At 37.0% G+C, this 13410-nt stretch overlaps 1 protein-coding gene across 6 annotated transcripts in view; it reads left to right on the forward strand.

Moving 5' to 3' along the window:
* Positions 1 to 13410, forward strand: part of smad5 (SMAD family member 5) — a 63258-nt gene that overhangs the window by 13583 nt on the left and 36265 nt on the right. The window contains exon 1 of one of the 6 annotated variants that reach the window (XM_080201493.1): positions 11382 to 11400. The exons of the other annotated variants lie outside the window; for them this stretch is intronic. The gene's annotated coding sequence lies outside the window, so the exon portion shown is untranslated. Of the gene's footprint in view, positions 1 to 11381; positions 11401 to 13410 lie in introns of those variants that run through there. 6 annotated transcript variants of the gene reach the window in all.

The raw sequence follows: 13410 nt of genomic DNA on the forward strand, positions 1-13410 counted from the left end.
AACAAATACCTGTTCATTAATAATTTCAAAATGCTAATTGCAACACCTGCTTGCCCTCATGATGTCATATTGATGACCTGATATCATCATACCCAATTTTTTGTGGTGGTTGTGTTGTTATTAGGGGGAGGAGGTGGGGGGCTGCAGTGCAGCGACCTGATTTCTGGGCAGAAAATCCAGCCCCATGTTAAACGCCTCACCAACTAACCTAAAATATGCATAGTTTACTGAAGATTGAAAGAAAGCACTTGTTCCAGCACCTGGCTTCTACAGATGCAATAGTTTATTCCCTGGTTTTTAAAACGGGCACAAATCTTTACCTTGAACTTTTTTTTTGCATTAATGCACAACTGTCTCAATCAGAGAGGTAACTTCCCCAGAGTGCCACTGAAATGATTTTATATCCATAGTCTGTGATACCTAAAAATATGCTTGTAGCACATTTCAGTGTGCATTTCTTCTCGTAACTGTATGTTTTGACACAGCGATTTTAGGTTTCAGTCCTGTGTTTTATATTTGTCAATTCAATGTTATATTCCCCACCCCCCAATCCCATGCCCCCACTCATACTTAAAAAGTGGATTAACTAGGCTGTCTTTCCTCATGCCCACCATTTCTTGGCCTAGATGAGCAGTATATTCAAGTTTTTGCATACGTTAGTTCAGATTGAACTGCTAATGCCTGTGTAAGATTTTCATGTTGGTCTTTTAATTTATATCTTTTAATTTCCATCAGAAACTAAACTGGTAGTGTGTGGAGGCAAATCTGCTACATCATTCAATGGCAGAAAGAGTTAAGCAAAGCCATTTTTGGAACAGTTCAATTAAATATGGGAAGGCTTGTGAGCAAGAATTAAATAATTCAAACTGGAAATGTACAATAGAGCAAAATATCTGAAGGTGGTAATTATTAGACTGACATTTAAGGCTGGGTAGAGAATAAGTAAACTCTAATGTTTGAACCAAAAAACTTTTTTTATCCAAAGATGTTGAGACCTGCATGTAGCACATGCTAAAAGCCCAAATGGAGATATAATTTTTAACCTTTATAAATAATGCATTCATTCTCTAAATATGATCTCCCTGGAGGTGTCATAGTAAAAGCAAAAATACTGTTTTCTTTTTGACCTATGGAAATCTTGTATTGATTTTGCAGCAAAGGATTTTGCTGTTGGAAAATGAAACTTTATTTCCCGTTAGTATGATTCAGGAAGTCTGATCATATTGTTGTTAGATGGCTGAATAATTCATATGCTTGAAAGGCATGACAAAGGAGCAGAGCTGCTTTAACTTATTAAAGGAATATTATGAAGTAACTAATACAAATTAAAACCTGTGCATGAAGAAAATCTTTATTCTTTTGCAAGAAGATTTTTTCACCGTCTGTTTTGGATAAAGTGCCTTTTATTGCGTTATTGCTTTACTTGTGTTTTCAGGTAATTCTTGCACTTAAATGTACTCTCAAGTAAATTATGAGTCAAATACATCCACAACGACTTTAAATGCCACGTTTAACATAGCTGGACCAGACAATTTGACAGTCTAATAGTAATGGCAGTGTCAAGGCTTGAGAATGTATTTCTTCGGCTGGCACCTGGTGTTAGTGTTTTGTGGGTAAAATGTCTAGATATTTGATTTAAGATTGTCCATTTTTAAAATGTGTTCATTATCTTATGTACGCAAACTTATGAACAGCATTATGTTTTGCCATGCATATTTATTTTATTGAACAGTTTATCTTCTCATTTACAGTTTAAAGTGTATATCTGAATAATGAATTGTTATGCTGTTATGCAAAATATGAATTTGTATACAGAAAATCATGCATCATACTTTATACTTTTTTGATTGCTGGGGGGAGGTGATTGTGAAGTGTGAAATTTTTGAGAGTAACTATTTTAGTGCAAGGACAAGCAAAGGATGTTAACTATGTGGCTGACTTAATTTGTGGTAATTATACTTGTTACACACACAAATGCCCTGGTCTACTGTGCTAACTTTTGTGATGGTGTATATTGAACTCTAACATGCTATTTACTTATAAATGTTGTACAATGTTTAGAGGTCTAACTTGGTGATGAAATGAAATTCAGTCTTAAACTGCAATATAAAAGGGTGAACTACTGATCAGTTTGCTAAAGTTAAGCCTATTATTACTGCAGACTGAAGCAGATTCTTGCTTTTCCTGATTTAGCACTCAAGATCTGTGATCTTCATAAAATTAGATAAAGAACTTTAAGTTTGCTCTTTAATTTCAATCAATGCATTATTTAAAGTCATATATATAGTTATATGCGTTAAATCTATCTATTGCATACATGTCAACACTTACTAGCAGCTTGGACATATTGATCTACATTTAGCAAATCAATACAGATTCTACAAAAGGTAACCACTTCAGTAGTTCCAGTCAGGGTTGCATCCTATCAAGCCACTGTTTACATTTTATCGCTGCCACCATTTTTTTTCATGAGTAGATATACAACTATATAAATAAAGATTGTACTGTTCAATTCCCTATGTAATTATCACTGACCTCGTCTCCTTTAAGAAACTCCTTAAACTCTGCTGTTTTACTAAGATTTTAGCCAGTGGCCCTAATTTTGTTTTGTGTGATTCAGTATCAAATTTTGTTTTATCACACGAGTGTGGAGCACCATGGGATATTTTATTACTTTAAATGTACTATATATTAATTGTAAAAAGCATGTTTTGAGGGTAAAGTCTTGTGGGGTACGCACTAGGTTTAAACACAACTTAGCCATTACATGTTAGCAAGGTTTGCAAAAAGATTCACTCATATCAGCTTGATACTCTTTCTGAAGGTGGATAATTTAGCATTGCCAATTCACCTAACCTGCACATCTTTGGACAGGGAGAAAACCCGCACAGACTTGGGGAGAATGTGCAAACTCCACACTGACAGTCACCCAGGCTGGAATTGAACCTGGGCCTCTGACACTGTGTATCACTGTGCTGCCCCATGTACATATGGGCTATGCTTTTGTGAATGCAGTTTAAGGTGTCAATTTTCCGTTTTAGTTTAATACCACAATTACCAAGTGGACGCTTGAAATTAAGTTGTGGAGTCCTGTGATAATGGCTGGAATTCTCTGGTTGTTCACGCTGGTGGGTCTTCTGATTCTGTTGATGGCACTTCCCACTGTGGGTTTCCCAGTGGCATAGGTTACAGTCAATTGGAAATTGACAGCGGTGGGACTAGCACAAACAGCATGCTGCCTTCCATGTAAGAAATATGCTGTGGGGAGGCCAGAGAATCCCCACAATATCATTTTCTTGCTGTCAACATTCTGTCAAAAAGTTTAGAAATCTTCTGTCTGAGGACTTCCTGTCTATTATTTCAATTCTTTTTGCTGTATTTTTGTTGTGCTTTTTGACAGCCCTCTGCATACCCATGTCCAAGTTTATAAGGGGGTTTTGTTTATATAACTAATCACTGTGCAATCTGGCTATAAATTACTTCCCAAATGTATTTTATCTTTTTTCTCAACAGTAATTTCTAATGTAAGGGTTTAAACATTTTTAAGGTTTTGCTATCGTCAATTTCCATTTTTAAAGTTTTATTTGGAAGGCCTCAGTCTGTCAGAATCTGGGCTTGAGATTTTTTTTTGCTTCAAGGTCTAACTGAGCTGAATTTGGATCGTGTGACCTGAGCAGATGAATGAAACTAATTTTGCTTGATGTTCTCTCGGCTCTGGAATACTTTTGTGGTTCCAAGTACTTTATCATGTTTTCTTTCTCGAATTCTTTTGTAAGAATAAGACAAATTTCAGATCTTTAGTGAGGAAAAAATTACATTTTTTAAGGACTATGAGAAAGAAAGAAGAGTGTTGCAATCATACAAATTGTTGCTCTTGTTTTGCATTCTGTGACCTTAAAAGTGTATTTAAACAGTTGGAGGGGGATCTAGATTTGAATGAGTCAGACAGTCTTTGTGTAAGAAAATCAAAAAATGCTGAAGATACTCGGGTCAGTCAGCATCTGTTCCCACTCTGACCTTTCTGCACTTGGCTTGCTGTGATATTCCAGTGAAACTCAATGCAAATTCAGGGAACAGCATTGACTCTGCACTCAGTCTTTTGGACACAATGTTGAGTTCAACAGTTTTAGTCCATAACCCTGTGTCTCCATCTTGTTTCATGTCTCTGCTGGTTTGGGTTTTCTTTATTTTTTAAAATCATAGAATAGTGCAGGAGGAGGCCATTGTGCCAATTGGTCTGCGCTGGCTCTTTCAAAGAGCAATGTGGTTTGTCCCACTGCTTTTAACATCCTGATGTTTTTACCTTGTGCTTTTATTGTTTAGCATGTATTGTCTCTCCTCATTTTTTTTCTACCCCAGTGTATTCCCTCATATTTTTCATTGTTTAATTTTATCTGCTGTGTGTCTACCTATTTATGTCCTAACTGAAGTTTATTACTATCTTCTTTTGTATTTTACTACACTTTCAAGCTTTGTCATCTACATACATCAAAATTGTACTTGTGTCCAAATTGTAAAATGTACGCCAGAAGCAGCAGTATTTCTCCACTTGGTAATTGGACATCTGCTAATGCTAACCAGCTATTTACACCTCCAGCAAAACATATCTTTTGTTTCTTTACCCATTAAACTCACTTTTGTTTTTGTACCATGAAGCCGTTTGTCATATGATATCCTCGGCCCTTCACCTTTATAGACCTTCCTTTTGCTTCTTTCTTCACCCTCTTCCATTTCACTTGCTGAAAACCTGTCACATTTCTATTTTGCCTTAATTCTGTGGGTCATCATCAACTTAAAATGTTAACTCTGTCTCCTGACCCGTTGAGTGTTTTTTTTTTAGCATTCTGTTTTCATTTGTTTCATCTGTTTTCAGCATCTAGAATATTTTTCTTTTTCTATTAGCCTTCATGTAACATTTCTGCAGTCTTCCAAAACACCATTTGAATTTTGGTGCTGTCTTTTCAACTTGTTAATAAGTCACTGTACTGTAAACCTGTGGAGGAGTCTAATTTCAGACAGCAATGAGATTCTTGTAGCTACATAACAACTGGGTACAGTTAAGCTTCTAATCTGTAGATCCTTAAGATGTAGGTGGTGGTGTTGAAGGTTAGGGATAATGACTACACTTTTTCTTTGCTTTTATCTGGCACTTGTATGATGCAAAAGTATGTGTCACCACAAGTTTGAATGTTAGTCATCCAGATCCTGCTGTAGGCCTATATGAGCTGATATTAAAATGTTAACCATCTTTTGATGGAGTTGAGCTATAGATCTGTCATAATCTATTTGAAAGATGGGACATGCTCAAGAGGCAGTATGGCCTATTCGTATCTTTGTTACCAAGCTGACTCATACACCCTTGAACAGAGATCTTCGGCTCCAACGATTACATTTCCCAACACAAAGTGCAAACATGTTCCATGTGGGGATATGTTATAGCCTACATCAGGGCTGCTTGCATTTCATGAAGATCCTCTCTCCTTCCATTCCTCTGTGACTCACATAAACATTGGTGCTGGAGAAAGTTCAGGCTACCTTGAATTGCAGTCGCAAAGGTGTGTGGTCTTCTAGTGCTTGTCGCTCCATTTGATCTCTGACCAGCCCTACCTTAGCTGACCTCAGCTCGAGTAAAAATTTTGGCAGATGGAGTATATGTGGGAAAATGTGAAATTGTCTATCTTGATAGTAAGAATAAAAAAGCTTATTACCGAAGCATTGAGAGATTGCAGACCTCTGAGGTGTAGAGGGAGGGTGTTCTAGTACATGAATTACAAAAAGCTAGAATGCAGGTACAGCAAATAATTGGGAAAACAAATACAATGTTATTTATTGTGAGGGGAATTGAATACAAAAGTACAGAGATCATGTTTCAGTTGTACCACACCTGTTGTATTGTGTGCGGTATTGGTCACCTAATTTACGGAAAGTGTAAGGAAGAAGTTCAGAGAAGGTTTACCAGACTAATACTTGGAATGGGTGGTTTGTCTTGTGAGGAAAGATTAGACAGCCTAGGCTTGTATCAGCTGAAGTTTAGAGTAAGAGGTGACTTGATTGAAACATGTGAGATCCTGAGGGGTCTTGACAGAGTAGAAGTAGAGAAGGTATTTTCTTTTGTGGGACAATATAGTATTAGGGTTCACTGCCTTAAAATAAGGGTTAACCATTTAAGATGGGTATGACGTGATTTTTTTTTCCCCCTAAGGATCATGAGTCTTTGGAACTTTGTTCCTGAAAAGGTACTGCAAGCAGAGTCTTTGAATGTTTTTAAGGCAGAGGTAGATATATTCTTGGTAAGCCCAGGGTGTGATATGTTATTCATAGTAGCCAGAGTGCAGATTTGCAATTACCATCATTTTATTAAATGGTGGAGAAGTCTTGAGGTGCTGATTGACCTACTGCTGCTCCTTGTTTGTATATTCAAATGATGATAAGGATGGTAAAAATGCTTCTAGCCTGTGCGTGCTGGCTTTCCATAAAACATGCCTTCAAAAATGGCTTGGAGCACATAGTGAGATTAAATTCATCACCTCTGAATGTAATTTTATTTTAAGTTGAATGTTCTTCCTGCAAGATCTCCAAACCTGTTTCATTGACAGCAGGTGCTTGCAACCCATAGCAATGTGGACTCAGACCAAATTGTAGCACTCTACCTGATTTTTGACTTGCTGCCAACTTAAAACCCTGCTGGCACAAGGCAGCTGCTGTCCATCTAAAGTAGAAAGGATAAGAAAAGCAAGAAGTGAAAAAAAAAGCAAAGTGAACGTGAAGCATGTAATAAAGTGGTAAGAGCTGGACAGTAGAAAATAAAAAGTACAGCAGAAATTAGCTGGAAGCAATAAAAGCTAATAGGAAGGATTGGTGAGATCAACAAAGTGAGAATTGTCAATTGTGCAGTTTGATTTGACATTTGTAATATCAGTAAGCAGTGTGGTACAAAATTTAAAACCTCGAACCAGAGCTCTATTAATTGGCCCTTAATTTGTGATTGTAATGGCGTAGGACTTGGTGGTCACCGCCTTTATTCCTTAAAACTGACTAATTTCTGGCACCTTGGTATGCTGTTAAATGTGGGAATCTGGAAGTTGCTGTCACTGATGTCCTATTCCTTTACACAGTGTACTGCTGCAGCCTTCAGAGAATCGTTTGATGTCCATTTCAACTTTATATGCACTATCTTTGCTGTAAAAAGCCAATTAAAATATTAAGACTTGTTCTGCCAGGAGCTACTGAATTTTTTAATGGAGTATTAAGTCTTAAGTCCTGGCCTAGGAGAAACTTAATTTTACAGGTTTAGATTCTCATTTCTGTAGAGCACTTAAATGGTTGTTTTTTTTACTTTTGCTATTTCTATCCCACCCAGTCTTTATTTTGCTTTCTGTCTGATAATTAAAATGCTAGTTATAATCTCTGACAGGTTCTAGTTTCAAGTCCCAGTCCAGGGCTGAAACCCCTGTGTAATACTGAGGGAGTGCTGCACTTTGATGTTCAAATGAAGTATTAAACTGAGGCCTGTTGCTCTAGTTTGAAGAAGAGCTGGGAGTTAGCGCATAGAACATTATTGGATAGGCACATGGAACACACCAGATTGATAGGGAGTGAGATAGTTTGATCTTGGGTTTGGACATAGCTCAGTGCAACATCAAGAGCCGAAGGGCCTGTGCTGAAGTGTACTGTTCTATGTTCTATAAAGTGCTCTGAAATATTTGGTGATGTGAAATGTTCCATATAATGCAAATCTTTGTCTTTTATTAATTTGCTGTCTGCAAATTCTTCAAAATGATTGATCAATCTGCAGAGTCTGGGTGCCACAAATCCCTTATAAAAGGCATTACATTCAAACTGACACCAGAATAGAGGAAATAAATGCTGGTGGCTGCCAAATCTTTTGTGGGCAGCTTTTTCAAGGTAAGTGGCAAGTACTATGCCTTTGCTGCTGAGTGCAAAATCTAGGGCCATTAATTTCTTTGTTGACAGATATTCAAGTATTGAAATAGCTTTTTGAATCTTTTTAACGTCATTGGAATTTTGTGAATATTGTTGAATGTTTTACATGAATGGAAAACCAGTCACATAAGTTTGTGGTGATGGGGAGGGGTGCGTTCAGTGCTGGTGTTTGGAGAGGGGGTAATATCAAATTTATAGATACTTGGTAATTTTAGGAGCTTATTTTAAGATGACTTGTTTAAAAATTGCCTGTTGGCTTTGATCACTTTATGGTACTAATTATTAGAAGGCAGTTTATTTGTTTGTCTGCTGATCTGACACTGTGATTCACAATGCGCAGTCTGGGAGAAGAATGTTGTATATAATTTAAGTGATATGTCTGCTCCAGGAACCACATGACTGAATGTTTCGCTCCTTCATACTTTTGAAGAGTAAATTCTCACTCATTCTTGAACTGTCTTTGATGATTAGTTTGATGTGTAAAGATGGAGAGGACTAAGTAAAGGGTCATTCATGCTACAACTGCATCTGTGAATATAGCCTGAATCCAACATTGGGGCTTGCAACCATGATGATCTTGCTGTCTTTGCTTTGGAGTTCATATTATGTATGGTTTACATTTCCAAGTTCAGTTCCCATGTAGAACTGAAATTGCTTGTAGTACTAAGTGTACAGGTACACTTCTTCTGAATGTAAGCATCATATTTGACTCCAGTGGCGGTCACCTCTTGAGGTAGAAAGCTCATTGCCTGTTTCTAAGCTGACCGTATAATCTACATTGATGCTTTTTACAATCCAGTCAGTAATGTCAAACTGGGACTCATTTGTCTCCTTGCATAAACACAAAAAAATTCCCAATGCAATTTGTAATTGAGACGTTTCTGGTGTTCAGGCCAACATATCTCTCACCTAACACCACCAAAAGCAAATTATTTGGTAGGACTGTATAGTTTTATAGTACCAAAAACAGGTAATTTGATCTACTCTACACTCTTCTACATCCAACCCTATCTACATTTCTTTCCATTCCTTTCACCCTTCTGTTTATTTCGTTTTCCCTTAAACACGTCTGTACTCAATTATTTGTAATGATTTCTACATTCTAAGCACTTCAGACAACTTCTGTCCTAAATTCTCCATTAGATGTATTAATGACTCATATTTATAGCCTTTGGTTCTGGTCACCTTTTAAGTGGAAACAATTATCCATGTTTATCAGCTCACCACCCCCCCATCTTCTCTTTTGTATAGAAAAGACCAAACGTCTGTTCAACCTTTCTTGAGGGTGTAACTTCTCTGGTCCGGTGTTGTTCTTGTAAACCTTTTTGCATCTGTCTCTTGTGCTTCTATATCCTTGCACGAAAATCAGAATTGTACACAGTACTCGGAAGTGTGGCCTAACCAAGTATTGAAATAGCCGTTTGAATCTCTAACCAAAGATTTATGCAAGCTTAACTTAATGATTTTCAACTATATTTTTGTAGAAATGAGCCCTGGTTGTTTTTGTTTTCTGGCCTTTAAACCAAGTTGTTACTTAGTGATTTGTTCATTTACGTACATATAAGAGGGGTATAGAGTTAATGGAGAATTTGTCAATAAGATTTACAATCATGATAGCAAAACTGAGAAGCTGTATCCACAAGGAAAAATTGGACAAGCTCTTCAGGAAATAAATTGAGGAGCTGTCTTCGATTTATGAAATGATTTGATAGGATAGTCATGGAGAAAATGTTTCCATTTGCAGTCGTGAATAGAATATTGTCACTAATATCTCCTGAATTTCCTGTTGGATATAATTCTTCGTCCAAAGACTGGGTAGAATGTGGAAATCAGTATTGAAATGACCCAGTGTACTTGTAATTCAGGGGTTTCCTATCATCTATGTATCAATTCTTGTGTAGCATCACTTGCCATCTTTTGCCAGTCTGAACAACTATCTTTGCCTCTAAAAATACCACCAGCCCACACTCTGCATAAAACCCCAACTCTGGTTTCTCTTCTGCAGCTAACTTGTTCTCTGATGTACTATTTGTCTCCTGACTTCACGTGCTCTGACCTTAGTCATGGGTCTTTCACATGGTGCAATATATTTCATCTACCACGTTGTCCTTGCTGTAGCTTCATGGAGTTATGTAAGGATACCTAAGCATAATCCCCTGTTTAGAAATTTATGCAGATGATTATATTTTCCGTTTCTAAATGTTTTCTATTGCAGCTTTGAGAAAGAATTCCCATTATCCTTCTTGCCATTGATCATTTACCTCATTCCATTGGCCAATTAACCTATAAGACAAAGGAGCAGAATTAGACCTCATTGAGTCTGCTCTGCCATTCAATCATGGCTAACCTCATGCTATTTGTGAAACCTTTGTAAATTGCATGTATAACAGTAACCACAAATCAGGGTAATTTATTGACGATCAAGTGCTTTGGAACCACCCAAGGCTGTGAAAGGTTTGTTCCCTTTTGTGATGAAGGTGGAGGGAGTTTAGGAAGGAAGTGATGATTAACTGAATTCCAGCATGGTCTAAACTCCAGGTTTACTCAAATATTGTAAAATAGTTGTATGTGTGGTTTTGATATTAAGGACTATTAAAGTGGCATTGAACGTTTTTTTAAAAAAGGATAATAGGTTTGTGAAGTAGCTTTGTTTGTAGTTTGCGTGACACAGCTGAATGTGGGAACATTATCAGAGCCCTTTTTCAAAACCACTGAACAGCTGAAAAAAAAGGTAAGGATGTTAATTGTGGGAACAATGTTGTTTGTCAGCTTGAGCAACAACAAAGGAAACATCTTTACAGCAGACATCCTCTTGCCAAGTTCCACATGTGCCTTCTGCCAGCTTTTAATTGTTCGTACTTGCTTATGCAACCATTCACAAGGGAATCTGGATCAGATTTTACCATTGCTTATCAACACAGTGGCACGGCACATTGCTTCCGTCTTATCACCATAATACCCTCCCTTAAATTAGTGACCTGTAGATGTACTGCATTATTATTTCTTGAGAATGTGTTCAGCAGAGCACAAAGCATTGGATCTAAAATTAATGACCATTAGAATCCAAGCTAATAAAAATGAAGACCTATGAATTCAGAATTTAATTTGATTTTGGTAGGCAGTTGTAAAGAGACAATAGGAACGTAAGTTACTTAAAGAATACAAGTAAGATATTTGTAAAGCTGTATAACTTGCAACAAATTCATAGAACCCCTACAGTACAGAAGGAGGCTGTTCAGCCCATTGAGTCTACCAACCACATTCCTTCCAGGCCCTATTCCTGTAACCCTGCCCATTTTACTGTTCTAATTCCCCAACCCTAGGGTCAATTTAGCATGGCCAATCAACCTAACCCGCACATCTTTGGCCTGTGGGAAGAAACTCATGCAGACACGGGGAGAACGTGAAAATTCCACACAGTGACCAGAGGCTGGAATCGACCCAGGACTGCTAGAGGTGTGGTGCAGTAGTGCTAACCACTGTGCCACCATGCTGCCCAAATTCTGCAGTAAATTTTCATTAAGCTGGTTTGATGGAAGATATTATTCTGTTTCTAAATAAACTTTGCTTAAGAACTAAAATTTTGAGGTACAAGGAACTGCAGGTAGCTTTTATGTTTAAAAAGTAATGTTGTTCCCTGCAGTGAGAATCCTACAACAGTGCTAACACTTTCCTAAAGTTACTATTTTGGATTTGTTGGCTTCACCATTTTCCAGTGTTATTTCTGAAATTAGTTTATAAAGGAAGCTAACGTTTTATTGGTAGTGGTGTGTTCTGCTCCTAATTAGTTTTTGATATGTATTTTCTATTTACTGAGGCAGTTTGGTTTGGTTTAGTTTTAATAACCAACTATCTACAACGTAGAGGATAGCCACTTGACTAGATATGGGAGAACACTGGTACTTGGGGAACAGTGAAAGTAGTAAATATCTTTTAGAAGCAATGGGGAGGAAAATAGGAGGACGATCGATCTGTGGCATGGGTAATTAAAAACAATAATAAAATGCACACCACCTCATCTTACATTTTGTTTTTTGATAATTTGAGATTTTGTTTTGGCTTCCAACTGCATCTAATTTATATTAAGTGGATTTTGTTGTCATATTAATAGCGCTCGGATTTAAAAAAGAAAAATGCTAAATGAATGACTTAATAAAATCTACGATCATAACTTCCTGGCTGTCTTGCTTTCTTCGACTAAATTGGCAAATGGTTAATTATCTGGCATTATAAAGGAATCTAGTATTGGAATCCATTTTGTCATACACTATTAAGCATGCTAATTTATTTCAACATGTGAATCCTGAAAAGTTCATTTTGAGCGATGAATGACAGGGTTTATCACTATTTCAAAATCAATTTTTCTTAAAAGCAGTAAATCTAAAAAACTGCTGATAGATATTTTATTTCAGAATTAATGTTAATTAAATTATGGAACAATGAAGTAATACAAAATGTTATGGAAGGCTAGGAGGGTGCTTTTCCCCCACGAATGACGATGAGCGCACTCCTAAAGTAATTCAACTTTAAATCCTTTCTAACTTCTGTTCATTTTATAATATAGTTGTAATTTTGGGATAAATTTTTGTGTTCTTGCTTCCTGACTGCATGATAATCTACAGGATGAAATATAACCTCCGCCTCTTAAATGTGCTTGCAACTCCCATTCTCCAAAGCTTTTTGGGAAGGAATTTCCCTAATCGAGTGAAGAATGTGTATGAGGCCAGGTGTATTCTTGATGTTGTAGTGGCGCACCCTATTGAACAACTACTTAATGTTCTCCCTTTAGACACGGCCTCAAATGTCTCTCTTTCTGTTCACTGTCAGCTCCCCGTCACTATTTTTCTGTTTCATTTAAATTTTTGGAACTTTTTTTCCTTTGTTTCTGCTGCCTCCTCATACATCCAAGATAACAATTCCTATTTTTTGTTAGCTCTGTGGGTGGACTTCGTTTTGGAAGATTGCACCTGGTATTGGGATTCCAACCACTCAAAGAAAACCCTGTACTCACTGCAGAACATGGGGTTGCAGGGTTTGTAACAACATGTTGGAATTAGTGAATACTGGACAGATCCCTTTATTTTAAAGGGAATAATTTCAAAGTATTTTCCGCACCCTAGTTAGGAAAGCTTTGTGTTTGACATTCTTCAGTGTCTTTAAAAAGTAAGATTTGTAGGCATATGGGTGAGGATGTCAATGAGAAAAAAGTATTATTTTGGGGAAACCTGTATCATTTTGCTTGGCAAAGTGCATGTAGTCTGTATATCATCTGTATCCGTTTGTCTGACAGTTTAATGTAGCCTCCTAGCTTTTTTGGATAATTTCTTGCAGCACCGACTAAGGGATAGTAATGTGAAGTAACTTGGAAAAGAATCTGAACTTGGGGAAAACTTAAAAAAAAATCAGTCTTTTAAGAAATATTGTTGAAAGAAAACAAAGCTAGCATCAGATTAGTTGGCACAGAAT

Source organism: Carcharhinus amblyrhynchos, chromosome 13 (assembly GCF_965287045.1).
Source record: "Carcharhinus amblyrhynchos chromosome 13, sCarAmb.v2.hapA, whole genome shotgun sequence".
Lineage (NCBI taxonomy): Eukaryota > Metazoa > Chordata > Chondrichthyes > Carcharhiniformes > Carcharhinidae > Carcharhinus > Carcharhinus amblyrhynchos.